The 27,711-nt window shown below is 49.3% G+C and overlaps 1 long non-coding RNA gene across 1 annotated transcript; it reads left to right on the top strand.

The window, feature by feature from the left end:
* Positions 1 to 420: 420 nt before the first annotated feature.
* Positions 421 to 27,711, top strand: LOC308184946. Its single transcript, XR_013943053.1, has 3 exons — positions 421 to 668; positions 19,675 to 19,834; positions 26,369 to 27,711. It is a non-coding gene; the product is annotated as an uncharacterized lncRNA (long non-coding RNA).

Genomic DNA, 27,711 nt, shown 5'->3' with positions numbered 1-27,711 from the left:
CGCAGCACCACACAGGCGGGTGTCTCCCCGAGACCTTGTTTACTAGCCCCCCAAAAGCAGCCGCAAGGCTGGCCGTCAGCACCGAGTAACGCAGGCTCCTGTACTGATTTGCGGAATTTAGCTTAAAAGTGCCCCGTGGAGCTGTAAGAGCTTAGCTGCAGTGCTGGTTTAAGGGAGCAGGAGGCTGGCTGGGGGCATCGCCCGCCCACCCACCTGCACTCCGGCTGCCGGTGTTCCATTCCGGGACAGCTCTCCTAAAACAAGGGCATTAGAGTGAAATATCAGGATTTAGCCCAGAATGACTCTTTTGGTTAATTTTTTAGGCCAAGTGCTATTTCAGCAGGTGTCTTTAATTTTCGTTCTGCGGCCAAAACTCGGCCCGTTTTCACTGACTCCTGCGCCACTCGGAGCGGTGGCAGGGTGACCTCTGGTAACAGTTGAGTGGCTCCAATGTCATCCCGTTTTGCAGAGACATGAGGAGATGGAGGAAAAATGTGAGTGCAGTGCCAATCTGAATGCAATACCTTGTGCTGATGTTTGCTAAGCTCTTTCACAACAGAGGAGTTATGCAAACCCAGTAGAAAGTTATTAGGAAGCCCAAAGAGCCTGAAGACAGATCTGGTTCCTCAGCAGGAAAAGAACCGTTCCCATTGCATAGCTGATTTCAGGTCAGAAATATTTTCTAAAGCCATGAGCTCCCCAGGGTTTATTTAAGAAAACAGTCTTTTTTTTTTTTTTCCTTTTTATTTATTTATTTATTTATTTATTTCCTGAGAGGTTTGTGGAGATTCAAGATACTCCTTTTTGTTTGAGGGCAGTAACTTCTCTCGAGTGCAATCTGAAAGACAACTGGAATTTGGCTCAGTGCAGCATCACGGCGAGGAAGAGCCGTCCCTGCGTTTTACCCAGAGTCGTGCTCTCGCAGGAGCTGGAGTCTGAAGATGAGTGTTTGTGGCATTTTTTATGTTACCATGGGGATTGCTATAGTAACAATTCTCCTAACCCTTCATTTATTAATTTACTTTGTTCTAAAACTAAAGGTAAACCAAATATCCAAAGAAACAATAGCTTTAAAGAGATTTTACCCTTCGCGCAATCCATGTTTAATGTTCAGCGCAAGGGCCTTGAGTTTGTGTTTAAAGGACAACATTTGCAGATAATTTAATACAGTCAAAGGAATGAGATTCCACAAGGTTTCCTTTGAGACTGGAAAACAACAGCTGATCTATGTCATAACACATTACAGCACTCGGCAGTTTAGCAATCCTGCAGCAGCGCTCCCCCAGGCAGGAGGCAGCTCCAACCTGCCCCTCGCTGCCCGCGGGGAGCGCCCGGGCTGGGCGGTGGGAAGCCGGGCATCTTCCTGGGCATCTCTTGCCAGTCGGGGGGTGACGGGGTTCAGAGATGCTGCCGAGTGGCAGCTCCGCATCCAGCACGGGAATGGTTTCCCTCTGCTTGCGGCCCTCCTCGCCCCTTCCCAGGGCTGCTGCCGAGGGTTTGGGGTGGCCGTGCCGAGTCCCCGCGGGGTGCGGGGTGCCTGGGGGCTGCAGCCCCACCAACACACCGGTGGGGGCCTGGGGGAGGCCAGCCCCCGAGGCAGGGACCCGCCGTGCTGCTCCTGTCCCAGCCACGGGGGGCTGGGGAAGGAAAGGGGCGGCAGCGCTGCGTTGTGGGGGAAACGCAGGCGGAGACACAAAGGAAAGCCAGAAAGTATTAAATATTTTTAAATGCCTGTTTTATTTTACAAGGTGCAAATATTACACTTTGCAGTTACGTAGTAAATACCAGATTACCAGGTAATTACGCTCAAACATTACCAAGTACTGTACCTGCAGAAATAATTGCCATATTAAGGGCAGTTATTCAGTCCCTCGATAACCCTACAGTTTAACAGTTAGAAACAAATATATCATTTATTCTCTTCACATAAAAGCTACCGACCGTTCAGGTATTGCATATGATCAATAGGGGTTTTTAATGGAAGTGCTGCTGATCTAACCTAATAACCAGAGTATCACAAAAGGCAATAAGCAGCTAAAACCAACATGTGAAGCAAAGTCTATATAGCAAGATTGGGAGCCGTTCCAGGGCCCCAAAGGGTCTTCAAATCACTTTATTTTTATGGGGTAAACGTAACCACGTCAAAAACCAAACTTGACATTTTAAAGTGGTTTAAAACTCACTGTAAAACCTTACTCCAGGCATGAGCTTTCTTTACAAGGTCTCAGCCCTGCAGCTATTGTTGTGTCTGTGTAGTTCGGCTTTCCTGGGTTTATTTTCCATGACTGGGTTGTTGTGTTCTTTTTTTTTTTCTTCCCTATTTTTTTGAATAAGTTTTATTGATGTTCTTTTCTTTAAAAAATATATATATATATATATATTTTTTCCTCTTTTCATTCTATACTATGTAGCAGGTCTGGCTGAAGGGTACCTTGGCCATACTGTGTAGCCACTTCCTTAGCACACAAAGCTGCATTTTCATCAGAATAGGCCGAATTACAGGCTGGAGCTGTAAATATAAACTCTGGGATTTATAAGGCAGTGTCGGGTAGTTTGGTGGCCACCTTCCATTGCCTTTCAGCAGACGTCTCCATCCCATAGGTGTGCTTGCAAATCCTCCCTTCGAAGGCTCTAGAAAGCTGTATTCCTCTCTGAGCGCTCAGGGGAGGGATGCAACCAGGGTCAGGCAGGGGCTATTCAGGTTTTGGGGCCAGGTTTAAGGGGAAAAAGGGGCTCTGGGCAGCAGTGAGCTCTGCTCATCTGCCCTGGCACAGGGACAGCTACTGCACGGGCAAGGATGGGGGCGAGGAAGGGGTCGCCTGGCAGCAGGAGCCCACCACTGGCCTTCTCTTGCACATGCTGCGGTGTCACTGAGCACAAATATTCTCACAGAAAAGTAAAAAGGAAAAAGGCCAGCCTTTCCCATTTAGTGTGTGTGATGCAGCTCGTTACTCGGTGCCGGTGAAAGCACACTGTGTCCCTGCTCTAAAACTGCGCTGGTCCGAGGGATGATGCTCAGCATGGTGACGGTGCCTTGTGGCCACCATGCCCAGAGCCTGGAGCGTTCAGCAGGCAGCCCACGTAGTGCTGGCTCCAAACCAGCATCTCCTGCCGCCGTGACTTACAGGAAAACCATTCCAGGGGCTGGGAGCAGCACGCGGGACGCCGTGGGGATATGGTTATGCATAGAGCGAGCGCAAGGAAATCTGTCTCTTTGTGAGGGAGAAAATGTCATTCCCTACTTAGCACTGCTTTGCATATTCTTTTGTAAACACAAAACTGTTGTTGGCAGCAAAAATTGCTTTTCTGTGGAAGTTACAGGGTCACGGCGCAGGTGGAACAACACGGCGGTGACAAACAAGGTCGGCCGTGCTCATCTGCAGCGTCAGGGCAGATGCTGCCCTCAGCGAGCTGCCCCCACCTCGTCCCTGCCTCGTGCAGGTGTCACCGAGCGGCTGGGCAGCTCAGCCGCCGGGGCTGGTGCAAAAGGAGTGCTTCACACGGGCGCAGCTCCTAAATCCCCAAGGGCCAGAGCCTCTGGGGCGCCCTGGGCAGGTACAAGCGCCTGGGGACCAGACCTCTGCCCTCAGCTCTCCTCCTCCCCCGTGCTCTGGGACAAGCAGATACCAAGGGCCAGGGGACGAGCACCCCCAGCAGCACTGTGCCGTAAGAGGAGGCTGTGCTGCAAAGGGAAAGGCAAAAACTGCCCTGCGGTGCTGGGGCTGCAGCAAAGGGTGGGGAAGGGCTGCGGGGGGTGGCCGCAGGTAGGACGGGGGAGGCGGCTCCGCGCCGTCCGCGCCCCTCCGAAGCGCTGCGTCTCCGAGCAGAAGTGGCTAACAAATCTCCATATGGCACGCGGCTCGTGCTGGCGGCCCCAAATCGAGTTAGGATGAGTAAGAGGAATTGTACTTCATTGTTATTTTTAATATTTGAAACTTCGCCTATGTTGGAGGCACGACATTGCTCAGCGTGTGAAGTACACAGAAAATAGCAGCTAGTGGCATAATCCCCGTTTCAGAGGAATCCAGGGAAACGTCACAAGGAGAAGCACGTTCCAGAAAGGATTTTTTTTTGTTGTTGTTAGTTTTCAGTGGCTCTAATATTGGTCAAAATGTTGTAAATCTGAGGTAGAAAATTCTATTAGTATCTCATTCGCAAGAGCCTTAACTGTGAAGAAAGAACTGGATTACTGTGAAGGGAAATGAAGGGTTTGTGTGCCAGACTGGGGGGAAATCCAGGAGCGCTGCCGGCCGCAGCCCGTGCGGACGCAGGCCCTGGGGGGCTCTTGCCACTGGGTTTCCACCTGGGCTCCGACCTCGAGCAGGGTTTCCTTCAGAGCTCAGTGGGTAGAGGCCTGGAGCTCACGGGCATTTTGAGCGTGCTGTTCTGCAGTAAGAAGGACTTAGGCACTGCATCACCTTGGCACTGACCTCCGGAGTCAGTCCCAGACCAAACGCCATGGTTTTCGGAAAGCCCCCCCCCAAAGCTGGGACTGGCCACAGCGGCGGTTAAATAGGACTGGGGAATACGGATCATACGGTGCCTTGGGAAACTTTGCTCCCCATCTAGAAAATCGGTTTACAGCTCTTTGAGACGATAAGACATTCTCTGCCCTACTTAGAAGTGGGGCAGATTTCCCAAAATGTTTTGGTATTAAAAGATACGTCGAAGATCTTACCAGGTCCTTCAAAAGCCGCTAAGCACTGAAACCTGTGACAGTGAGAAGCCTACTTTGGGAAGACGTATCAGGTGCCTGTCTCTAAAGTTTAATTTTAAAGGAGTGATCCCCATGTGTTGAAGTGCCGAGCAGATCAGCACCCAAACCCGGATCCTTGGAAGATTTTTTGGCACTTCTGAAGCCAGTAGCGTTGGGCACAACCCAGACCCATGCACCCAGAGCCAGGCCTCCGGAGGGGAACCCGGAGTGCCCATGTTAGCACCCGTCCCGCGGGACCACGGTGGCTCTGCGGGGTGAGCGAGGCACAGCAAGGCTGCTGGAGCTCGTGCTGGAATGGGGCTCGGTGCTTTCCAGTCACGGTGGTTTCACCCACGCAAAAATGTGTGACAAGGCTTTGGAAGGCTTCGGGCACCGGTAGCATGGCCGAAGGAAGGGGAAGAAGAGGCCAAGGAGGACGGGTGGGGAGGCTGCCCAGGCGCGCGCCTCCTGAGCACCTTCCCTGCCCAAGGCTTCCTGAGAACTTTTGAAAAACTCCATTAGCTCTCTCCGTTTGAAGGTGACATTTATTTTCAATTCTCCCCACAATATGATGATGAAATTACATGAACTTTAAATCAAACTTTCGTGCAACAGGATAAATAAGTCTCGCAGCTGACTGCGCCGATCCGGCGTCAGAACAATGGCGCCAGCGCTGCAATTTTATCATCTTAACAAGCGTTTGTTTTGCATTTGCATTTGACAATGGAATTAATAAACTATTTCACCAATTTAAGTTTAATGAAAAGTGTATCTCACCACTCAGCTCCTGACCCCACTTATCTCGTTTATAGAGTTTGCAGTTTACATAATGGTAAAACGAGGCATTTTCTTTACATCATTTCAAACGCCTCCGTTTCCAATTTTCGTGGTAACAGTAAGGGCGCTTAACAACAATGGTCCATTGATCTGGGTTGTCTCTTACCTGCCCCGGAGCCGCCGGGCAATTGTTAAATGCAAAAGCCACAAAACCAGATAACAAAATAGACCATTAGTGTATAAGTTTTGGCCACAATGGTTTCAATAATAATTAATATGCAGGATAGCTAGTCGTGTCACACACCATTTCAGACTCGAATTGCATCTGTCAGTCCAAATTCTGACTATGTACGCGGCATCCAGCACCGAATCTAGTTAGACAGCTAACTGAATTAAAACAAAAATCTACAGATGCATGATAAATGCACAGGATGCTATGTCACACATGAATGACTTCTGTGCAGGCCAAATGACAGATGTATTTCCTCGACTCCAGGCCAGACTCCAGCACAAACCACTCTTCATTTATCAATAATTGGGCCTTAATTTCATTTGGCAGTGCTAGAGCAGCATGCTCAGCTTCCTCTCCAATAGACTAACACTAATTAGACTTTTTTTTGGGCATCAATCTTTTTATTTTATCCTCTAATAATCAACCATAAGCATAGCTATATCTTGCCTTTTTCGAGGGACATGGTGCGCTTTACTCATAACTCATTATTAGCAATAATGGAATGGGAATGGGAACCATTCTATTATTTATGTCTGAGAGAGAGAGAGGCACGGAGGCAGGAGTGGGGGATCGTATTCTGCCTATTCACATCGAATCAATGTCTCGATTCGTTTGCCACCTCTTTTGAATAATAAATGTCATGTTCTATTAGTCCTTATATACCAAAAAGGAGATTTTAGTTAAATAGAGACTATTTATCAGGGAGATTTTGGGTAGAGTTGAATACAGGCACAGCAATTCTGATGTAAATGTGGCATGCAATATCCAGGCACTGGTACCATTAAGGCTCAGTCCCGAGGAACTGCTGAGCACTTCTGAGCAGTGCTGGGCATCTCAACTCCACTTAAAAAAAAAAAATAAAATCAGTTCCATGGTAATTATGGGCACCAGACTGGACTGTGTTTCTTAACTTCATGGTTTGCTAATGGCAGACAGTAAGATCCCAAACAAATCTGCCTTACTTAATTTTTTTTTCCTACAACCCACAGATATGTGTACCTTAATGATTCTGTGATTCTGTGTATGTGGGCATACATAGATACACACATGCACACACGTTTGGAGAGAAATGAAAGAATATGTAGGTGAGAGCATGCATGCATATGCATAGAGGCAGAGACGGGATAATCTTATAGCTTATTTACACTGCACATTATGCCATCAAAGGATTTACCCCTGCAGAGTTGAGCTTTGCAGCTAAATTCCCTGCAGTTTCAAATGCAGTGATTGAACTGACCTTGGTTTACGTAAGTTTTGATCTTATCACCCATCTTCCCCATAAGCTCAGAGACAAGCATGATATTCCCAAAGCCTTTTTCTGCCTTCAGGTGACAAAGTGAAAAGGCTGTTCCCATTTGCAGAGAAGACCTTCGCTTTAGGTAAGTGTTAAGCCCTATTGATTTGCTCCAGGGATCGGTGCTGTTCAGTGCCACTCGCGCTCCCGTCAGTGTTTTCGCACACAGCACTGTGTTTATTGGCACAGACTAAATCAGTGATGTGGTCCTCAGGGCTGATTGCTATGCCCAGATGATCTGTTGGAGTTTGCTGCATGATCCAATCTATGGCATAATTGAAGAGGATGAGGAACAAAATTCATCCTTGTTTCACCCCAGTAACTACGCCAAATTCAACAGAGAGCTCTCCATATGGTCCAACACAAGTTAGGTAATGTGTATATTATGCCATAATAAATGAAGTCTCATAGGTCTTAGTGGCTAGTTATTATCAGAGATCTTTCATAGCAATTCATTGTGATTGGAACAGAATGCAGCAACTGGAAAAATGATAAATAGTGCTGCTGTACGGTTATGATAGTGATGGAAAAATCTGGGCTCGCAGTCTTTTGCTAAATAACAATGTGCCCACATGTGTTCGCTCTCCACTTTTGGAAAAATCTAACTGCTCTGAATTCAAATTTATTTATTTCCAGGATGAATGCAGATGTATTTCAAGGGCCTCTTCCTAAATAAGCTGTGTAACTCCTGGGAGACATCTTTTCCCAGAGGGTACGAAATCTGGGAGTGCTCATTAGCTCTAGTGGCTGTTCCAGCAAGTGAGCGAAGGCAAAACATGCCTGGGAGTCAGACTCTCCTTTCCTTTTAGTTGGTGCCACCCAAATAAAAGCAGTGTTTAGACTCTTCCTTAAGGTGTCAAGCAGTCCTAAAGCTTTTTTTTTTTCTTTTTCTTTATTTTTTTTTCTCCTCTGGTTGGAAACGTGCTTAGATTTGTATCCTCCTCCTACTTCTTTGTTGTTGTTATAATTAAACTCTTTGTGTAATAAATTCACTGAAAAAAAAGTTCAGATGGAAAAGTCATATCATGGAGTAATATCCCATGGGGGCAGTGGAAGTGCCGTCAAGGATGCATTTAAATACAAAGTACTAGTAAAAAGTTGTTTTTCTCTCCAGCTCCATTTCCATGCCCTCAGTGCACTAAGTAGCCACATATTATATTGCAGTTCTGATAAATTATAGCGTTCCTTGTCGCTGCTACTCTCTACAGCAAGGAACTTTATTGTCAGTGTGATACCTGCCTTGCAGACTTACTTATTTCACTTGATGGGAACAATGAGGAGGCTCCTTCCCCCTGGTCCAGGCGCTCCTGGCTGTTAGCTTACGCCCACGGCCTCAGCGAGTAGAGAAGATCCAGCACTGCCCCCACATCTGCCAATAGCCTAGCAGACATGCAGCCCAAATGTTTGGCACAACCACCAAATCAGGGCCGCTTACCCCAAAAGAATATTTTTCCTTTCTTGTTATTTTATTACATGTGATTTTGAAAATATAGATTTGCTTCCCAACCTTACCATTGCTTTCTAAAGTAACCCCAGAGCATCAAACGCTATCTATATATACACTCATTTTCACCATAAAAGCAACAAGACCAAATCTTCAAAAAAGTCTGCTCCAACTCAATAGATTGATTACCAGATTCAGCTCCTGATTATCTGGAAATGTGCAACTGCTTTTTCTGTCCATTGACTCAAGATGCAAGCCTGCCACTTAAAAAAGATTTGTTAATGAGGTTTCAGTGCCACTGGGCCCTTAGCATTTCTTTTTTGCCTATAAACTAATTTTATTGTTTTACCGTAGTGAGGAAAATTGCTGCATTTGTCTCGGAATGAAAAATATTGCCCTATGAAAGATAAAGAGCTGATTAATAAAAGAAGGTTTTTAAAAATACATTATTTTGGGATAAAAACAAAGTCGATAAGCTCAGGAGCACTAGGGAGCTTTTTTACTTCCTTCGCGCTTCTCCAAGTTCAAATCTCAGCCCGAAACACCGGGAGAGGGCTCAAGCGGCCGACGTGCTCCGCGGGCTTCTCCCGAGCTTGGCCCGCAGGCTGAAACTGTTCGCGCCTGCCGGGTCCTGGGGAAGCTCGATGCCTGGAGGAGCGGCGTCGCTCCGGAGAGCAGGGTGGTGGTGGCACGGCGGCAGGGGCCCGCACCCAGCCCTGCTCCACGCTGCCATGCCCGCAGGAACCCGCGCCGCAGGAGCGTCCCCGGGGCGCCCGCCGCACCTTCCCTCCCGCTGCCCCCACTTATCGATACCTTCCTCGTTCCCAGACTTTTCTGGTCTGTTACCATGGCAATCCCTTGCCTCAATGGGGTCCTTGTGAACTTGTTTACCATCCCAATTATAACATTTTCAAATCCAGGCTGATTATGACAGCTCTGTGTCGCCCATCTGTGCCTGATCTGATCAGCACTTCCACAACAATACGTTGGCAGGTCACCACCGCCCGCACCGCGCGCTCCCCAGCAGAAACGCAGCGCGCTCGGGTAGATGCTTGTGGGACGCGGAGGATCGGCCGCTCTAAGCCCAGCCTGCGAGGCAGCCAGGGGTCAGTGCCACATCGAGAGGGCAGTCGCCATGCCGGCACATCCAAATCTCCTTAGAGGGAGGTAAAACACAAAAAGGAACAACTCCGCTGGCTTTGGGATCGTGGCCCTTCTGTGCATGAGCCGGTGCGGCCCTGCAGAGAGCAAGGTGCTGGTGCAACGACACCCAGGCTGCGTCCGGCCAGAAGGGCTGAATATGAGAAAAAACATGAGAAAAATATGAGAAAAATATATATGAGAATATATATGAGAATATATATGAACATATATATGAGAATATGAGAAAATAAGAGAAAAAATATGAGAAAAATGGGTGAGACGATTACCTCAAGAAGAAACCAAACCACATACCTTCTCCTTCACCTCTTTTTATGACTACTGTTCAAAAAACAGCATGGTTTCACATGCTTTGTAAAGAAACCACTTTTTCCAGTAAAAATGCAATTTGTCCAGGGCATCGGACATGGCGCAGCCCAGGTAAGGTTCAGGGCATACCCATCGCTTTTTCCAGTTGACAAAAACCAGCCCAGCTCTGAGGCGCACAAAGCCTTCTTCAGATCCTGCGTATTCGCAGCTATATTTTGTGTGGAAAACCTGTTAATTTAACAAAGAGGACGGGGAAGGGTACAAGAAACCAGAGGCCTTAACATATCTGCCAGGGAATAGATTTGAACGGGTCTCTTAATCCTGCGGGCAGGAAGCTACCGAGATCCATGGCGGAAGTCACAGCCAAATACTTTCAGGCTAGAGATAAGCAGGTTTTGGTACAAATTTTCAACAGGGATGAAAATTTAGCCATTGGAAGCATCTAGCAAGAAACATAATGGAAAGTCTGTCCCTTCAAGTCTTAAAATCAAGACAGATATCCTTATGAAAGGGCTGTTCTAGCTCGGCAGCAGGACTGTGCTGGATGCAGCTATTCTGGGGTTTAGATTAAATTAAATGATGATAATGGTTCCTTGTCTCTGAATCTGTAAAAGAAAAGTACACTTAAAAAAATATGTTCTGGTGTCACTTGTGCCAACTTGTGACTCAACTGCAACATGCGCATATTTCTCACAGTTGAGGATTTTTCCAAATAACTCGGTGTTCTCAATAGGTTCATTATGAACCTCTGAAAGAGCATTGTTAGCATCAGCCCGGGACCGAGCCTCCTCCCGCTCCATTTCCGTCCCCTCTCCAAATCTCCTCCGTCGCCGGGAATGCTGCTTCCACTGGGTTTTCCCAATGAAGATAAAGCAAATCTGTCTGTCAGCATGTGTCTGATTAAGTATTTTCTTACTGTGCTTAAAAAAATAAAAAGTGCTTTGGCTGGTAACCGGGAAAGTGCAATGTTGCAGATGTCCAAAAGAAGTTCCTGAGACACCATTATAAAAACAACATTGCTCTGGAAAGGAACAAAACAAAACACAACAGGAATTCGTGTTCCCTCGACGGAAACATTACAATGCTCCGCAGATACCACGATAACTGGCTGAACACTTGCTTGGCGCTTAGGGATGCCTGTCTCAGAAGACATCGCTTTCCTGTGTACCGACAAAGCTCTTCCTGTGCAGTTTCACCCTGACGCGGCGGAGCATCACCCCCTGGCCCTTCCCCAGCAGAGCTCGGGGCGCTGCGCACAGCCTCTGCTCGCCCAGCCCCTGAGGCAGGAGCTGGGAAAAACTGTGCTGTGGCTCCTCGGGTCATTTAAGAACTGAGGGGAATTCTTCTTTCAGAACGGATAGTAAAAAACGGCCTTTTTCTCTTTTTCTCTGGCAGGGTCCCAGCCCGAGGTGCTGTGGCTGCGGGCAGCCCGTGCCACCCAGCCTGGCCGGTGGCATTGCCCCCCTGGCCCGGAGCCCAGCGTGGGTTTGTTCTCTCAGTACAGACATCACCGGAGATCATAGGCTTGAACAGGCTTCCAAAGCACCACTGCTCTCTGTTTTTTTTCTCATGTCATTTTCATCCCGCTTCTGTTTCTCTGCTCCCAGTTCCAAATTCTGGAACAGGAACTGGGGGCGCTTTGCTTATGAGCAGTAGCGAAAGCCACCGATAACGGAGTGAGCGGGCAGCACTGGCACGGGGACAGCCGGGCAGCAGCCGCTGAGCTGCGCATCGCACCCTCCTCCTGCCCCCGGCCGGGCTGCCTGTCCTCGTGCGGGGAGGAAGAGCTCCGTCCTCATCCTCTGCATCTGCCTTCCCTGCGCGGCTGCACGGCGCGCGGCCATGTGGCCGTGGGGACCTGCCTCTCCTCAGGCGATTCGCGGCACCAGAAAAATGATGGGGTTTGGGGTGGTTGGCTTTTTTCTTTTGCGGAGCCATTTCCCGTTTTTGTTTGCCATTAAAGCCTAACTTAATTTCAGATGTGCCTGTGGCAGACCATTTTAGTTAAACGCCGCCTTGCCTGCCAGAATACTTCTACCGTACTTTGTTTTTTTTTAATCCCACTAAGCTGAGAACATCTTTTGCTTGGTTTGGAGAGACACAGCTGAAAAAAAAAAAAAAAAAAAAAGAGCACAGAAGGCCTGGTTTTAAAAATGGATGTGTCTGTGCGCTGGGGAGCGAGCTCCCTTCTCTCACTCGTGTCGGTGGTGCTGCTCGCGTCCGCAGGGCGGAGAGGGGCAGTTGCAGAGGCTTCTGCCCTGCCGCTTTATAGGGCCTGCCAAAAATCGAGCTGTATGAAGGAGAAATGGTGTCTCCCTTTCCACAACACAAGCTGCCTTCCTTGCCAAAGCGAAGGGAGAGGAAAGCAAACCGTGGCGGTGACAACCTCGTTCCCTGGCCGCGGGAGGGGACGCGGCCCGAGGGTGACTACAGCTCAGCCTCACGCCTCCGGAGCGTGGTGGCTTTCTGGGGATACTGAGTGCCACTGCTTTTGTTGTAAGGCACGGTGGTTTTGCCTGCTTTATTATTTTTTATATTTTAATAAATATTTATGATGCTATTATTAGGTTGTAAGTTGCTGCATTATGCTACTAAGAGAAGTTCCTGGCCAGAAAAAAAAAAAAAAAAAAATCATCTAAAATCCTCCCAGTCCCAAGCTCTGACAAATGGAAGAAACCCTGGTTCCAGTTTCCCTGTGGAGGGTTCCCTGTGCCATGGCCCAGCCCTGCATCCCACTCCTGCATCCCTTTCCCACCCGAGTGCAGCCCAGGCCTGCAGCACGGCCGGGGCGGGTGGCACCGCGGTGGCTTCGTGGGGCCGGGGCTTTGGCGAGCACAAGCCCTGGGTACGCCTGCCCATGGGTGGGTTGGAGCTCTGCTTGTTGATCAGATGATTCATCTTCCTTGCTGGGTCTTTGCTTTAGATCCGATTTCCAGGGCATTTGAAAAAACAAAGCAGAATCAGTTAGGTTACCTAAGTTGATTACCGTGTTTGTTATTTAAAACAGAAAACTTCTATTAATACATGACAAGGCAACCGCCTCTGGTCCTTCCAGGGGACGCAGCTGTGTCCTCACGCTCAACCCCGAGCCCGGCCACGCTCGCCCCTTCTCCCCCCCGGCCTGGTTCTCCCCCTGGCTGGGTGGTGGCCGTGTCCCAGCGCCGGGGGCAGCTCCCCGCGCTGGGGGTCCCCTGGCTGCGAGTCGTCCGGCGGGGCTGCTCGTGAGCATCCCCAGCACCTCCACGGCACCTGGCAAGTGCCAGGGCCCCTTCCTGCTCCCATACAGCCCGGGCTGCTCCCCCAGCCCCTGCCCTGCGCACACCAGAAGCCCCTTGGTGCTCTGGGTGCTCGGGGAGGAGGAGGAGGAGGGTGCTGCTGGATGGCAGAGGCGCTCTCAGCGCACGGCTCTGCACCGAGTGTCATGCTGCACATTTGGCTCTGGGCCCAGGGCTGGATTTAGTCATACAGTGTTAATTTTAAATTCTTAAAAATACCGAGAGGGAAGCGGGGAGGGCAGCTGGAGGACTCTGTTAGTGTCGGCGAGACAGATCCATCTTTGTGGCACAGCAGGGACAAAGGCAGGGAGAATCAGCTGGTTTCTGCAGCGTTTGAGCATTTTGTTAGCGATGGGCAGGGGGCAGGCGTTGGCCTCGCCTCATGCCCACGAGAGGGGAGGTGCCCTCAGCTGTTGGGGCAGGGGGCTTGCTGCCCAGCTCTGTGGCAACCCTTAGTCCTGCAGAAAGGTCCCACTGCCGCCAAACCCATGGCTTCAGCCAACAGCGGGGGCTCGCGCCAGCCCCACGGCCGCCCCAAGGGATGGGGCTGCGTGCCCCCCGGCCCGGGACAGCTCCCGCAGAGCCGGCGCTGACACCGGGGATTGCATAAGGCAGCCGTCAGGAAATAGCAACGCCACCGAATGACTCACACAGCCAGCCTCTCGCTGGAGCTGTGAATTTCTCCTTCAGGAAAACGTTTGGGGAATTTTCTGGAAATTGATAATTTGCTTTCAGTGACTGCATGGACAAATATTCACAGGCCTTTTCCCCAGTGAAGCCTGAGCAGCTAAGCGTTGTCAGGATGTGCCAGTAAAGGCCACAGGACAGAACACGCAAGCAAGCCTGGGTTTTATTTGATTTTCTGTGGCAGGTGGCTCGGGCTGTTGCTGTGTGCTGGTCAGAGCTGCAAAGGTGCCTCTGCCATCGGGACCCTGCACACGCCGGCAGAGCTGACGGGCACCACGCTCACTTTTCTGCAGGGGCTGTGCTTTTAGCTTTATTCCAACAGATCCCCAGCACCCCGGCACCGCAGCCTCCCGGAGCCACCCAGCAGTGACAACCAGGCGGCCGCCGGCAGCCCCGGCCCCGGCGGTGTGACACCAGCCCCTCCGCGGCTGCTGGGCCCGGACTAAGAGCCGGCCTCTTCTTTTTGTGGTGAATAATTAGCTTTTTTGCACAGAAACTTTCCAATGTGGGAGCGAGCACTACTTTGCCCAGGAAGGGCTTTTTTTAATTGGGGATGACCAAAAGACAAATAAGAAGAAGAACAGGCTCGCTGTGAACCTTGGGATGATTTGCAGTAACCCTCAGCTCCCTGGAAATACAGATCGTATGTCTACTGGAGATAACATATGACTAAGATTGGGACTTTTTTTTCAACCTCATTTTCAAAGCATACACACCCAAACAAGCGCTGTTCAGGTCTTCATAGAGTCATCTAGGTTGGAAAGCACCTTCAAGGTCATCGAGTCCAACCACAAGACCACGACGCCCCTTACAAAGCATCCTGCAGGAAAAAACATCAAGGGTCACACTTCGGCTTTGCCACAAACGATACGATATGAACTCCTCCACGAGAGGCTCCAAAATGTTTTAATTTTCTGTTTGTTTGTTTGTAATCTGGTACGGTCGCTGGCAAAGCCGGTGGCAGCGTCTGCCACAGCGCTGCTCTGGGGCAGGGACACGTCTGTCCCCACCGCAGGTCTCTCTCTTTCTCCCACCCACTTAATTTATGCTAATTGTCAAATGCTGAATGTTTGGCTCCAAAATATCAGTGCTTCCAGTTCCTAGGTTTTCTCGGCAGAGGGTGAATAAAAGCGATTTGCTTAAATGGGGACTTAATATTCAAGTTTCTGTATCAGTCACCTATTTTTGATGGTTTATTATGATCAGAGGTACAACTCCATTGAGCGATCAGTGCCTGCGGAAATTTTAAAAAGAATGGGGAAAATTGTATACGGTTATAGAATTTTTGATATGCATGTTAGTTTTAATCTGAGCAACATTATCATAATTTAACAGAGGAGATGTGAAACATTCAGATACAATAGCTGATGTAATTAAATGTAGAAGGGAGCTGCAGAGAAATGACAGGTTTCCATTTTCAGTACAAACACTCTTCCAAAAATTATGGGTGCTCAGCAACAAATATGACACCTATCTAAATTCAGGAAGTACAAAATGTTCATATTCATATTAAAAGAGAATGTGCAATCAGAAATCAGGCTGAATGGCAGAAAAAAATGCAGACGCGAAGACCACATCAGATGAGGGCGAGGCGCAGCTGACCGAGCCGGCTCTGAGCAGCACCTCTTATAAACGTGGGGGTAAAATCCTACGTGCTCTGATACAAGCGGAGCTGTGGGAGGCTAAAAGAGGTGAAATATGGCCCTACATCCCACTGACACGTTGCAACCCCTTTCTGTTATCTGAGCAGTGGGGAAACTGCGCTCTCCACGGGACTCCTTCCTGAGCCTTGACCTCCTCGTCTTCACCCTTGTCCTCCTCTTCTTCCTCCTCCTCCTCCTCCTCCTTCTCCTCCTCCTCAATCTCCTGCTCCTCTCCCTCCTGCTCCCCACGGCACCGTGCCCGGGGCAGCAGACGGGGCCGGGAGGAGGCTGCTGAGACTCGGGGAGCACTGGGCAGAGGTGGAGGTGTCGCCGCGGAGCCGCACTGTGTGAAAAGGATGGGGAGGAGTGCACAGAGATGGGGAGAAGGCAGATTCGTGGGTGTCTGCTGATTTTATTTGCTTTATGGAAATGTAACAATTGCCTCCATTCAGCAGATGAAGAAATGAGTCACGGAGGAGCCGATGGTTCACATGTAGCTGTGTAGGACATCTGTGTCACGTCAGGCAACTGAGGCCTTTCCAAGGGCTGGCTGCTGCCCCCGCTCCCATCCTTCCTCCTTCCCCTTTGTTTCCTTCACCAGCTCCTTTTCAACCTAACGTGCTCCGTGGCGAGGGTGCTTCAGAGCAAGGGTGTTTCTCTGAGGCAGGAGGATCAGGATGGCTCTGCAGTCGCAGTTTCTGAGCTGAAAGGAATGTCAACTATTCCATTATTGAAAACTAGGGGGAAGAATTACACCGGGCTGGGAGCAGCGGATAAACAGGCAGCTGGCACGGGGAAGGAAATTTCTTCCTTTCCCTACCTTGTGCTTCTGCAAGTCACAACTTTGTCAGTGTGTGCCTAACTGTGGATTTAGAAACCCGAGTGTAGACTCCCAGCCTTCCCCATGTCTATTTGCGTCTCAGACATGAGGCCAGATGCTCGGCTCGGAGAGGCTGGTGCGCTTCCAGGGGAGCGGGGGGTGCGGGAGCCTTCCCTGCCCAAGGAGCTCCCTCGGTGCCTGCGGGCAGCCCGGAGGCACGCAGGCGGAGCAGCAGGGGGCTTCACCTTTCCCCCATCGCTCCTGCCGCAGGATGGGGGTGGCAGGGCCGCAGTCGGGCAGATGAGGTGCCTGGAGGCTGCAGACACCGCTGGCCCCCTCGTGCCACCGGAGGAGCCCCAGCTGGGTGCAGCCGCTGGGAGCGCGGGGCTGCGGGCACTGGGCTGCCACAAGGCTGGCGGGGGTCCCCACGGTGCCATCGGCCCCTGCCCTGACAGGGGGACCCGCGGGCAGCCGGTGCTCAAGGGGTGGGCACCAGGCTCAGTTTGCATGAAACCTGCAGAAACGTGCGAGGTGAGCGTCCTGGCGCTGGGCAGCGTGTGCAGCCGCCTGCCTCCCAACACTGCCACGCCGCGTCTGCCGTGAGAGGACACGGCCCCATGGCAGCGAAGCCCTCTCCCACGACTGGTCAGAAAAGCAGAAGATTTGGTGCTGCTTGTAAGGCTTCCTCCTCCCCTGGTGCAAAGCTCGTTTGCTTGGTAGACAGTCCTCATGAGCATTTCAAGCAGAAGGTAGAGCTGGCGGCTTGGCAAGGCCCACACTGAAAATCCGTATTTGGATCATGAATCAGTACCATAATTTCTGTGTAAAGGAACATTTCAGGAGGATTTATAGCATAGCATGCTAACATCGGATCTGCTTGTCACAGATCGTGTTAAAGGCTACAGATAAAAGGTTTGCAGTTTACAGCCCTGGAAAATTAGAATGAATTCCCTGCTGTGAGCACAGCGCAATGACTAGCAGAAATCTTCCCTCAGACACTAAGTTGGACCAAGAGCCACAGCTGACTGATGGCAAAAACAGCTTCGAGAAGATGGTTATGTACCCAGCCACCGAGAAACAAAACCTCGGGGGACAGTGAGCAGCGGTGGTGCCACAGCCCACGGCCTCGCATGGCGAGCACCAGGGGCCGGCAGGGACAGCACGAGGGTGTGCCCTGGCAAAAGTCAGGGGCACCGTGAAATGGCTGAAAAACACGTGAATAAATCTGGAGACAGAGTTCTTAATCCAAGACCTCTGACTCGTAGTGCACATCGTTTCCCTGTGTAATTTTTTTTCTTTCTTAAAGTTGCCATCTTATGTCGTGCACTGACTTCTGCTGTTCCTCAGGCCTTCCACGAAAGGATGCTGATACGAACTAACCCGCCCTTGACACTGGCAGGATTCAGGGAAGTTCGGCTCAGGCTCAGCTCCCACAGCCAACCTGTCCACGTCGACACGGCTGGGACCCCGCTCCCAAGCACGCAAACACGTTGCAGCTGCATGCCACCACCCTCCAGATTTGCTTGAAATTAAAGACTTGTGCTTAAAACTGTGTTCAAATCCGCGCACCCCTGAATAAAATCAGACATGTGCACGGCAGTTACATAGAAAACAGAAAGTCTACTTGCAACACAAAATTAGGCTCATTGGACTTGTTCAGATTTTTTTTTGTGCAATTTTAGGATATTCGAACTCAAAAGACAAAGTAGAATTTCCAAACCATTGAAACTAATATGAAGAAAAAAATTAAGAAGTTTGCCTAAAAAGCTTCTGAAATGGGACCGGAGAATTTTTCACATAGAAGAAATGTACAAAAGCTCTATGAACATGTTTTCTCTTTTCAAAAGCTGTTTTCTAAATGTCAGTTTTATCGCCTTTTTTTTAAACCATTTATGACCATATGTGTTTTTATGATATTCACAACATGCTTGTGCCACACAAGATGCAAATGTAATTTCCTGTTATAATGGCACAATATGCATAGCAACAAATGAGAAATGAGTGACACAAAATAATGAAAAGTGGCTCTGTGTGTGTGTGCCGGGAGGTTTTTTTTTTTCCCCCAGGAGGGAATTACCCAGGGAGGTGACAGAGGGCTCCGGCACTGGGTGTCCTCGGGATGGGACCTCCCGCACCTCCACCTCTAACACGTGGAACCTGCATCTTCCCCAGAACGACCCGATACGTTTGCACGTCAGCAGCGATGTCGTTGCTCGCAGAGCAGCGATTTCAGGGCGTTTGGGCCAGGGCCACCCTCAGCAAGGCAGGTTGTCCTCCTGCTGGGCTTGCAGCAGCAGCCCCCAGAGCAAACCCCACCGTCGCTCCTGGAAATAGCGGCGCGTGGTGGCACATCCCCTGCCAGCACCAAATGCCGGGCGAGCTCCTGCAGGACCCAGGGCAGGTGCTGAGAGCAGCCCTGTGAGGGCCACGGCACCTTGCAGCCGAAGGGCAGCACCACCCCGGCTCCTGGAGGTTCAGGGCCCGAAGCCTGCCTGGGCACACCAGCAGGCCGTGAGAAACGAGCACGGGGCAGTGCCTTTCTGACGGGGTTTGAAAGAGAAAGGGAAAAAAATGGAAAAAAAAAACAAAAAAACATAATCAGGAAATGCTTGATTAAATGCCGTTTGTGCGTGCTGTCCAAAACACCAAAACAAATGAAATGAAGAAGCAAATAAACAAGAAAAGGGAAAGAATTTCCTCGCAGGCAAAAGCGGTGCGGGGGCTGCGGGGCCAGCTGGGTGCCGGGGTCCTGCCTGCACGGGGTGGCCCTGGTGGCGGGGTGCAGCCCACAGCCGCTAGCACTGCACCACGGAAAGGTGTTCTTAAACCAGCTGCAAGCTTCAAAAGCCTCAAGTGAAATATTTTATTGCCTATTTTAAGCAAGCTCTGAGAGCACGACACGTTGTGACTGAGGCTGGGCAGGAAAATGCTGACTGAAATTGTTTCTTACAGGAAAGAACAGTTTGAATAAAACCATTTTTGTCAGGACATCACACTTGGCAAAAATAAATTATAAAGAAAAAAACATTTGGAAACAAAAATGTACATTCAAAGTTTTATTCTGCTATTTTAAACATTTCAATTTTTCTCATGCTTTTCTTCTGTGTTCTGTTATCACAATGGTGTGACATACTAGCACTTAGTTTGTCAGTATAGAATCAAGTATAGCATTTTTATTATTATTATTATTATTATTATTTTTGTTTGCATCCTGCTTATTAATCATCAAGGAAATTTGCAAATAGATACCAATAGAAACATTTTATCCTCCCAAGAACAATGTACTTTTCATCACTCTAAAATGATTTGAAAGCCTCATTTACTGTTTTATTCCAGAATCCACAGCCGATTACACGATCCTTTGGGTTGATGTGCTCCTCACAAAAGGCCAGACCTTCCCAAACACGCAGCGTTGAATTTGCAGATTCGCGGACACAGAGGAACCACCACAGGCAACGCTGACACACGGTCCTGCGACTGAGATCAGCGGTGCAGTGTAAGCAGTACATGTCTTATGCACACAGAAATTAAAACGACATCTGAGGTGAAATTCTGAAAAACAGAGGAGAGTCCAAAAAATAGGAGTCGGTGGGGAAACCCCTTTTCCTGAGAAATTTTAAAAACATTTATACATTTTTTTTTTCCAGCCTGGAGCAAGTGTCAGAACGTTATCATTCCTCATGGAGTGTAAATTAAGAGTTTTGGCCAGTTCTGGCTATGGCCTGCAGTGACACATACAGTCTGTTAAAAAGGGAAAAAAAAGTTGTCGTACTTAAAATATTCATACCTCGGCTCGCAGACTGACATGTGTAGCAGTTAGGAGGAAAACATTCCTGAGGGCTTCAACTGCCTGATTTTAGCTTTTGTAGGAATTACTCATTGAATAATAAATTCCTATGAATTATTTAGAGATTTTTCGTGTAGCACACTGGAAAACAATTCCCACCTTGATCCGTGTTTTAAAGTACACAACTTTATTACAACTTCAGAAGGGCGATCTTGCACCTTGCTCGCCGTGTGGCAGCTTGGCGCATTATTCGTGATAGCCTCGGCGGAAGAGTGCTGACATATTTTTCTCACACGTCTCCGAGGTCACAGGTTTAAATCCCAGCGGAGACCAGGTGTAGGCTTCCTCCACCATCTGTGAATCCAAGATGAAATATTTCTGCTGCATTTGTGAAACGCGCGGGAGGCAGCCGGGCGCGTTCCCCGCCGCGCATCCCCGACCTCGAGCCGCTGCTGCAGGCAGCAAGAGGGGGCACTCGCCACAGAGGGGTGTGGGGTGCACCAGAAGCACGATCGTGCTGCCAGAGGAGCTGACTGAATTACTCGTGTGTGGTGTTTGATTTGGATTGATCATCTTTTGCCCTTCATAAGTCATAAATGTCTGACACACGACTGGGGTGCGCTGCCAGCAGCCGCTGGCCGGCCTAGGCCGCTCGCGGTGTGTTTGTCCAGACTGGGGCTGCCCCGCTCGCCGCCAGCCCTGCGGTCACCGGTCAGACAGGAGCCGGCACGGCCCAGCCACGAGAAGGCCTGGGGAGCCCATGAGGGACATCACAGCAGCATTCGCAGGCACGGCCAAGGCCACGAAGCCTTGCACCAGCCGGCTGCTGCAGTACAGGGACAGGACTCCGCGAGTGGCTGCGTCACCCGACAGCGTGACTGGGTTCCACGCGTGGGTTCACTGATTAAGAAAACGGGGTTGTCCTCATCACCCACTTCATGCCTGCCCCAGCCATGCCATCGGGCGGCTTCTGACCGTGTCCCTCCACTGCCACCTCCAACAGCTGCCCGCCCGCCTTGGCACGAGGGGACGGGCAGCAGGGACCTGGGGACCTGGGGACGGCACCAGGACTTCGGGTCAGGTCAGGCCGCGCCACAAGCATCAGCCTCCGACAGAGGGGAAATGAAATGAATTTTAATCTTTAACAAACACTCTGGAAGTGCACCGGTGATGGAGTCAGAGCAGGGGGCCCCAGCAGGGCTGGCTGGGCACAGATCCCTGTGCGAGGAGTCGGGGCTGGCCTGCCACATCCCGTATGTGTTCGTCAGCATCAAGCCGGGGGACGCTTCTTCTGAATGTGTGCGGGACCGTGTTGTCCTAATTTAGGAGCTTTTGTGTCTCACCATAAAGAGCCCTAGAACAAGACGATTAGGGGAAAACTCTTTGAAAATCAGAGCCCATGTTATTGCTTCTTGATGGACTAACAATTCAGATCTAATTGATCACAGCATTAATTATACATAATCTCTACGTACGAGGGCAGCCTTGTGGGATATTTCTAATCAAATTAAAACTAATTCAAAGCAATCTGACATTACAGAATGTTTTGTCTCTATTTTAGGACAGGGAGTCAGGGGATATGAAATGCATATTACATCTCGATCTGAGTGCATGCACTGTAAAAAGGCCTTTAATATAATCACTTCCACGCAGCGGTGATTATGAGTACAGTAGTCGTGCAGCTCACAGAAATGATTTAAAAAAAAAATAAAGCGGACTGGCAACATGAAAAAGCTGCTCTGCTGAAATGTCGGCGTGAGTAGGTGAGCTTGTGCCCGAAGGAAGAGCTGTGAGGACGGGGCGCTGCTCGCCCTCCCAGGCCAGCACGTGCCCATGTGTGCTCGAGCACACCTCCAGTCAGCAGAACATTTGGGGAAAAACGTTCTGAACAGGGACAGACTGTTTAATCAAAGCCCTAGTAACATATATACATTTGCGGATTAAAGGGCTTTTCATCATTTTTAACTGAAAGCACGGGTAGATATGTTTTGATTTCTTTTTATGAAAACACTCTGAGGAGTTCAGAGGATGTATTTAAGTTAAAAATAGTGTTTTTAATTGCAAGTCAAAAGGCAGTGTGCTTACCTCACAGCTTGAATGGAGCCCATCCAAAAACACACAGCAAGAAAAAAGGCGCGGGAGCAGATTCTCGTCTGGTGTAAATCAGCGCGGCGTTGCTGGCTTGGTCCCGCCGAGGGTCTGCTCTCACTTATCCGCTCCTCCCAGCACCCCCACCCCTGCCACCGCCCCCGTCCCCATCCCCGTCCCCATCCCCGTCCCCATCCCCATCCCCATCCCCGTCCCCATCCCCATCCCCATCCTGTCCCCATCCCGTCCCCGTCCCCGTCCAGCAGCTCGGCGGTGCTGGCGGGGGTCAGAGCCCCGCAGCCGGCGCAGGTGGGGCGGCAGCGCTCGCCTTTGACCCGAAGCTGCTAAGATCCTCGGGCGGCTGGCGTTAGCGGCTTCCCGTGTGCTCGGAATCCAGCACAGGCTGGAAACTTCAATAAAAAGTGCTTTATTGATTCTAATTAAATCTTTTTTTTTTCTTTTTTCTTTTTTCTTTTTTTTTTCTTTTCTTTTTTTTTTTGAAATGGATAGCAGACACCGATCCTAGTTAACTTTAATTTAGGACTGACATTTACATGCTGTCTAAGAAGTGGGAATTCAGAGTGGACAATTCATTTTAATTTTGGTGAAAAATATCATTTAAATGTCAGAAAACTGCATATTTAACATTTGCAGTAATTAAGTGACTTTAATTTAATAATAAATCTCTCTTGTCTCTATCTATTTACACTCACTCCTCTGTCCTGTCCCGGCACTTTCTGTAGAGATTGAACTACTACTAATTACTTCTTTTCAAGTGTAAATATCTTTTAATACTTTCTTCTAGCCAGGTAGCACGTTTACTATTTAGTTGATAATAACTTTTTGTAATGAAATCCTTGGTTCAGGGACTTCTTTCCTACGACAAGCTCCTGCGTCTGTCCCGCAGCAGAAACAAGTCTAGACGAACCAGGCTGCATCTGGTCTGGGTGTAAATTCCTCCTAACCACCATCTGGAACGGTTTTCGTGTAAACACAAAGAAAACCCTACAGTCCCCCCCCCCTCCACCCTTAGACATCCTCAAACCATTGCTAAAATTCACTTTTTCCATTTTCCCCCTTGGTAGCGCTGGGTTTTACAAGGCACGCAATGCAAATGCAGAGCCTCGATGTTAAATTTTCTAATCGAAGATGAGGATCCAAGGGCTCCCGGCATTCTGCACCAAGGCCCGGTAGTCGGTGACACTTCCCCTCTCCCTCCCCTTCCAGGTTTCTCTTCTAGTTTCTGTTCAAAGTTCAGAAGAGAAACACTTTTTCCATAAAAATTTCTCCTTTAGTGCAAACATCCCTTAGGGGCTTATTCTGCATGAGGAGCTAAACCTTTAAAATTTAATTTGGAAGAATAAATGTTCATGCTAAAATGTTCAAAAAGTCAGTCTTGCTGTCTTCTGATGCGGCATTAGCTAATGTGTGTGAAAAAATTAAATATATTTCTGCATCGTGACGGGACTCCAAAGAGGAGTGAGCAGTTCTGGGGAGAAATAGCGAGGGAGAGGGAAATTCTGCAAACAATTCTCTTTTTGCTCCCTGGCAGCCCTTGGTGCACCTCGCTGTCCTGTGCCAACCCCGCCTATGGGATCAGCTGTTCCTTGGGGTGAAAACCCCCCAAGCACCTGGGGCAGCCCATGCGCCCCACGGCTACGCAAACCCAGCGTGCCCACCTCCGCCGGCGCTATGCGCTGCCCTTCCCCTGTCCTTACAAAATGCACCGGTAGCAAGCACCTGAGGTTGCTCTCTCCGCAGGATGCCCTTCACCTCGGCTCGCTTTGCTCTCCTGCATCCATACATCTTGCGGGGCTGCGATGTCCGGCTTCAAGCTGCCGCTGCGCCTCTTTGCTGACTGCTCGGGATTTTGCTCCATATGTTATAGCTAGAAGTGTACACGTGTCAAACCCCTTTTTGAGCAGAGTTAGCTTAATGATACCTATTATTTAGGAACTGTAAATCAGTTTAATATTCTAATTAAGCCGTTCAGTACCTTCAGACACACGGTGTACTGGAGTCCTCGGGACCATATGGATATGCAGGGGGCAGCGCGGCACGCAGGGATTCGGCCATATGACTCCCATTAATAAATAGGAGGTGCAGGAAACCCACCTCTGCTCCCGTGGTCTGACACCCTGCAGACCCACCAAAAGCAGGAACCTGGGAGATTTGGGCACCTGAATACGGCAGTGATGTGTGCCTGCTGTAAGGCTGTGGGTAGCGCTGGGTTTGGGGTCAAGCTCCACGTAGCCCCGGGCTCACAGTGTCCCCATCCAGCCACGTGAGGGTGGCTCCCCGCAGAGCTGGCCCCAGGGAAGGGGATGGGGACATGGGGACACAGGGACACGGAGGGGCTGGGCCGTGCTGGCTGCGGGGCTGCGTCCCATCCGTGTCCCCTACACTCATGGCTACATGCACCACAAGCAGGAAAAACCTTACAGCATCCCACCGCCCACCCCTGCACATGCCTCAGCCCGACAGGCTCGCTGCAGAGATGCCGTTCTCACACATCACACAATTATTTATGAGTTAAAAATTAATCCTAATTAATATTGCAAAGACCAGAATCCAGCAGGAAGGTGCTTTGTTATAGGATGTGCCCAGTCACACACCTCCGAGGCTGGACTCATTCAAAGAAATCTTGAGCTCCACAACAGATGTTCCTAAATGTTTGGATTTATTTTTTATGAAGGTTTTACAAGAATCAATTCCAGTTTATAAGGCTTTTTTTTTTCTTTTTTTTCTTTTTTTCTTTTTTTCTTTTTTTGTCCTGAGGACAGAAGAAGATTTGGAGAGCACTTTCTTTCTCCTGTTCTGGTTGAAGCTTTACTTATGGCTTTTAAAACTCCCCGGTTTTATGTGAGCTGCAGCCTTGCAGACAGAGCAGCTATCGCATTTCACAAATCACTACTTCTCGTACCGCGTTACATGTGAAATACTGGAGCTGCTAGACTGCGGGATGATAGATTTACTGGGCACATGATGCAGAAAGAGAAATTAGCTCTACACAAGGCAGTAAATATTTTTTAATTTTTTTTTTTTTAGGTGAAAAGGGGCCGCTGCCAGCGCTGATCACCTGAGGCATGGGAGCGAGCTGGGCTCAGCCGGGGCCGGTCCCCGAGCCCCCATCCCCATGCACACACGTGCACCAAGGGTCAAAAAAAAAATTCAGCCATTTCTGAGAAAGAGGCTATGGAAAAATGCATTCTTCCTATTTTAAAATACTCTGTCAGGCTTTTCTTTCATAACAATGTTATATCAGACAGCTTGGGCCCACCTATAGCATTCTGTGCAGCATAAACACTCACCTTTGTCTCTGTTGTACCAGCGTGTGTATATATTTATAGAGAGAGAAAGCAAATATCATTTACAAGCAAAGGTCTCAGACGAGATATTTGTTGAACAATCTTCCTGAGGTGACTAGAAATTGATTTTTCTAGTAATGTCAAAGTCTGTTGACAGAACGAGATAAAAAGAAAAAACATTTATTATGAAAACATTCCCAAAGTTAAACCCTGCCCCAAGCTGTCCCCACGCACGGGGGATGCTCAGGGCTGCCGACAACCGGACAGACACCGGGGCACTGCCCCAGCCCGTGGCAGCCCGTGGGGTGGCCAGCACCCAAAATCCCAATCATCCATCCCAGCTCCTCGAGCACTGCCCAGGCTCCTGCTCACCCAGCGCAGCCCCCCGGGTGCAGCCCCTGCGCCGCGGGATGGGGTCTTCTCTGTCAGCGTTCAGCCCTTGATCAAGTTCCCAGGCACTTTGTATTACACTTGATTTAGCTTTGCTAGACTAAGCACATTATTAATTGGTTCTCTTTTTATTTACAATACTATTGCTTGAAATATATACTACACTCGGTAATTGAATTTTTGGAATACAGTAATTAAAAAAGTCAAAAGAGCAATAAACAGAAGCGTTAGTAAATAATTGCATCTGAGAATGAGCATAAATCATCCAGATTAAATGATTTTATATCATATTTGAACTCTTTAATTTTAATTTATGGTTTCCAGACAATTTACAACCACTGCTGACTTTGTTTTCCTCTGTCTGCCTCGTAGCCTTAGCGCTGATAAAAAGGGTTTCAAGAATCCTTAGACTTTTTTAATGCCGTTTTCCCATGTCGTTTTTTTTCACCCTCTCCAGGTGCAGGCAACGGTCGGACACCGGGGTCAGCAGGAGAGAAGCGAACGGGGACCAGCGACGGCCACTGGGCGAGGGCTGGCCCGTGCAGTCTGGAGACGGGAGCGGGGCTGGGGCTGGGCAGGGGCAGCACCCACAGCCCCAGCGGCTGTCCCAGGCTGCTTGCCGAGCCCAGCACCCCTCCAGCAGGGAGGGGAAGGACTCATCCCAGCGTGTTTTAGCCCAAGGATTTCCAAACGGGCTGTCCCATAGCGAACGGTGCCGCTTGCACAGAACCGGGTCAGCAAGGTGGGCAGAGGCCACCGGCCCCCAGGGCCGCGGCTGTGGCAGAGCGGGGTGGGTTTACGTGGTGTTTCACTTGGCATCTCCTCCTTGAAATCATACATTATGCGGCTTTGGTGGCCTTAATTTCACTGAAAATTCCTGCGAGTCAGACTAAGAGAAAAGAGCCGTTATTTAGCACAGTATTAGAAGGAAATTCACGGACTGCTAAAGCTACTTCTGTTTGAAGTTTGTTTACTTTTTTTGCAGGGAGCTGAACTTTATTCATTGTCACTTTTGAAATGTGCCATCTTTCTGGATTACACTTGATAAGCACTTGCTGAGGATATAAGCTATCAGTTTTGTAGTTTTGATCTCCCAGAATTCAATTTTTTCTGGCTTAAGATCAAAAGATGACAAATATCTTGAAAGAAGACAGAAGCTTTATTGTTGCTATTTGAGGATATCAGCATGTCAAAAGTAGAGACGGGTTGTAAACTATCCCGTTATTCGGGACAAGTATTTCCAACCTACACATTAACTTGGGCTTGATAATTTTGCACATCTTTATTGGGAATAAAAGATGTTCTGTCGCGCTGCTGATGGCGTCCACTCGCGGAAATCTGACAGGCGGTGCGGTGACTCTTCTTCAGGCATTTGAAAATGTCACTGGGGAAGTGCTGCTGCCAGAGGCAGATTTTAACTGGCACTGGGAGGAATCGGCGTTATCTCAAAGCATCTTTTGGGGAAAAAAAAAGAAAAAAATAAAAGAAAGAAGAAAGAAAGAAAGAAGAGACTTGCAATGCTGGCATCCAGAAAAACCTTCTACAGGGAAGGAAGGATTACAGTTATTAGAAAATGCTGAATGAGGTGGGAAGTTATCCCGCTCGGATCCCCCTTTTCCCCAGGGGAAGCACAGAGTTGCTGGGGATGGGTCAGCCAGGCTCCAGCTCCCAGGGAAATAACAGGCCACAGGCAGCAAAACCATGGAACACAACGGCCAAAACACGGGGCCAGGAAGGAGAGGAGAGGAGAGGAGAGGAGAGGAGAGGAGAGGAGAGGAGAGGAGAGGAGAGGAGAGGAGA

The sequence above is a fragment of the Anser brachyrhynchus genome (assembly GCF_964034855.1).
Source record: "Anser brachyrhynchus genome assembly, chromosome: W".
NCBI classification, from domain to species: domain Eukaryota; kingdom Metazoa; phylum Chordata; class Aves; order Anseriformes; family Anatidae; genus Anser; species Anser brachyrhynchus.
This window is presented reverse-complemented; position numbering and strand designations above follow the sequence as displayed.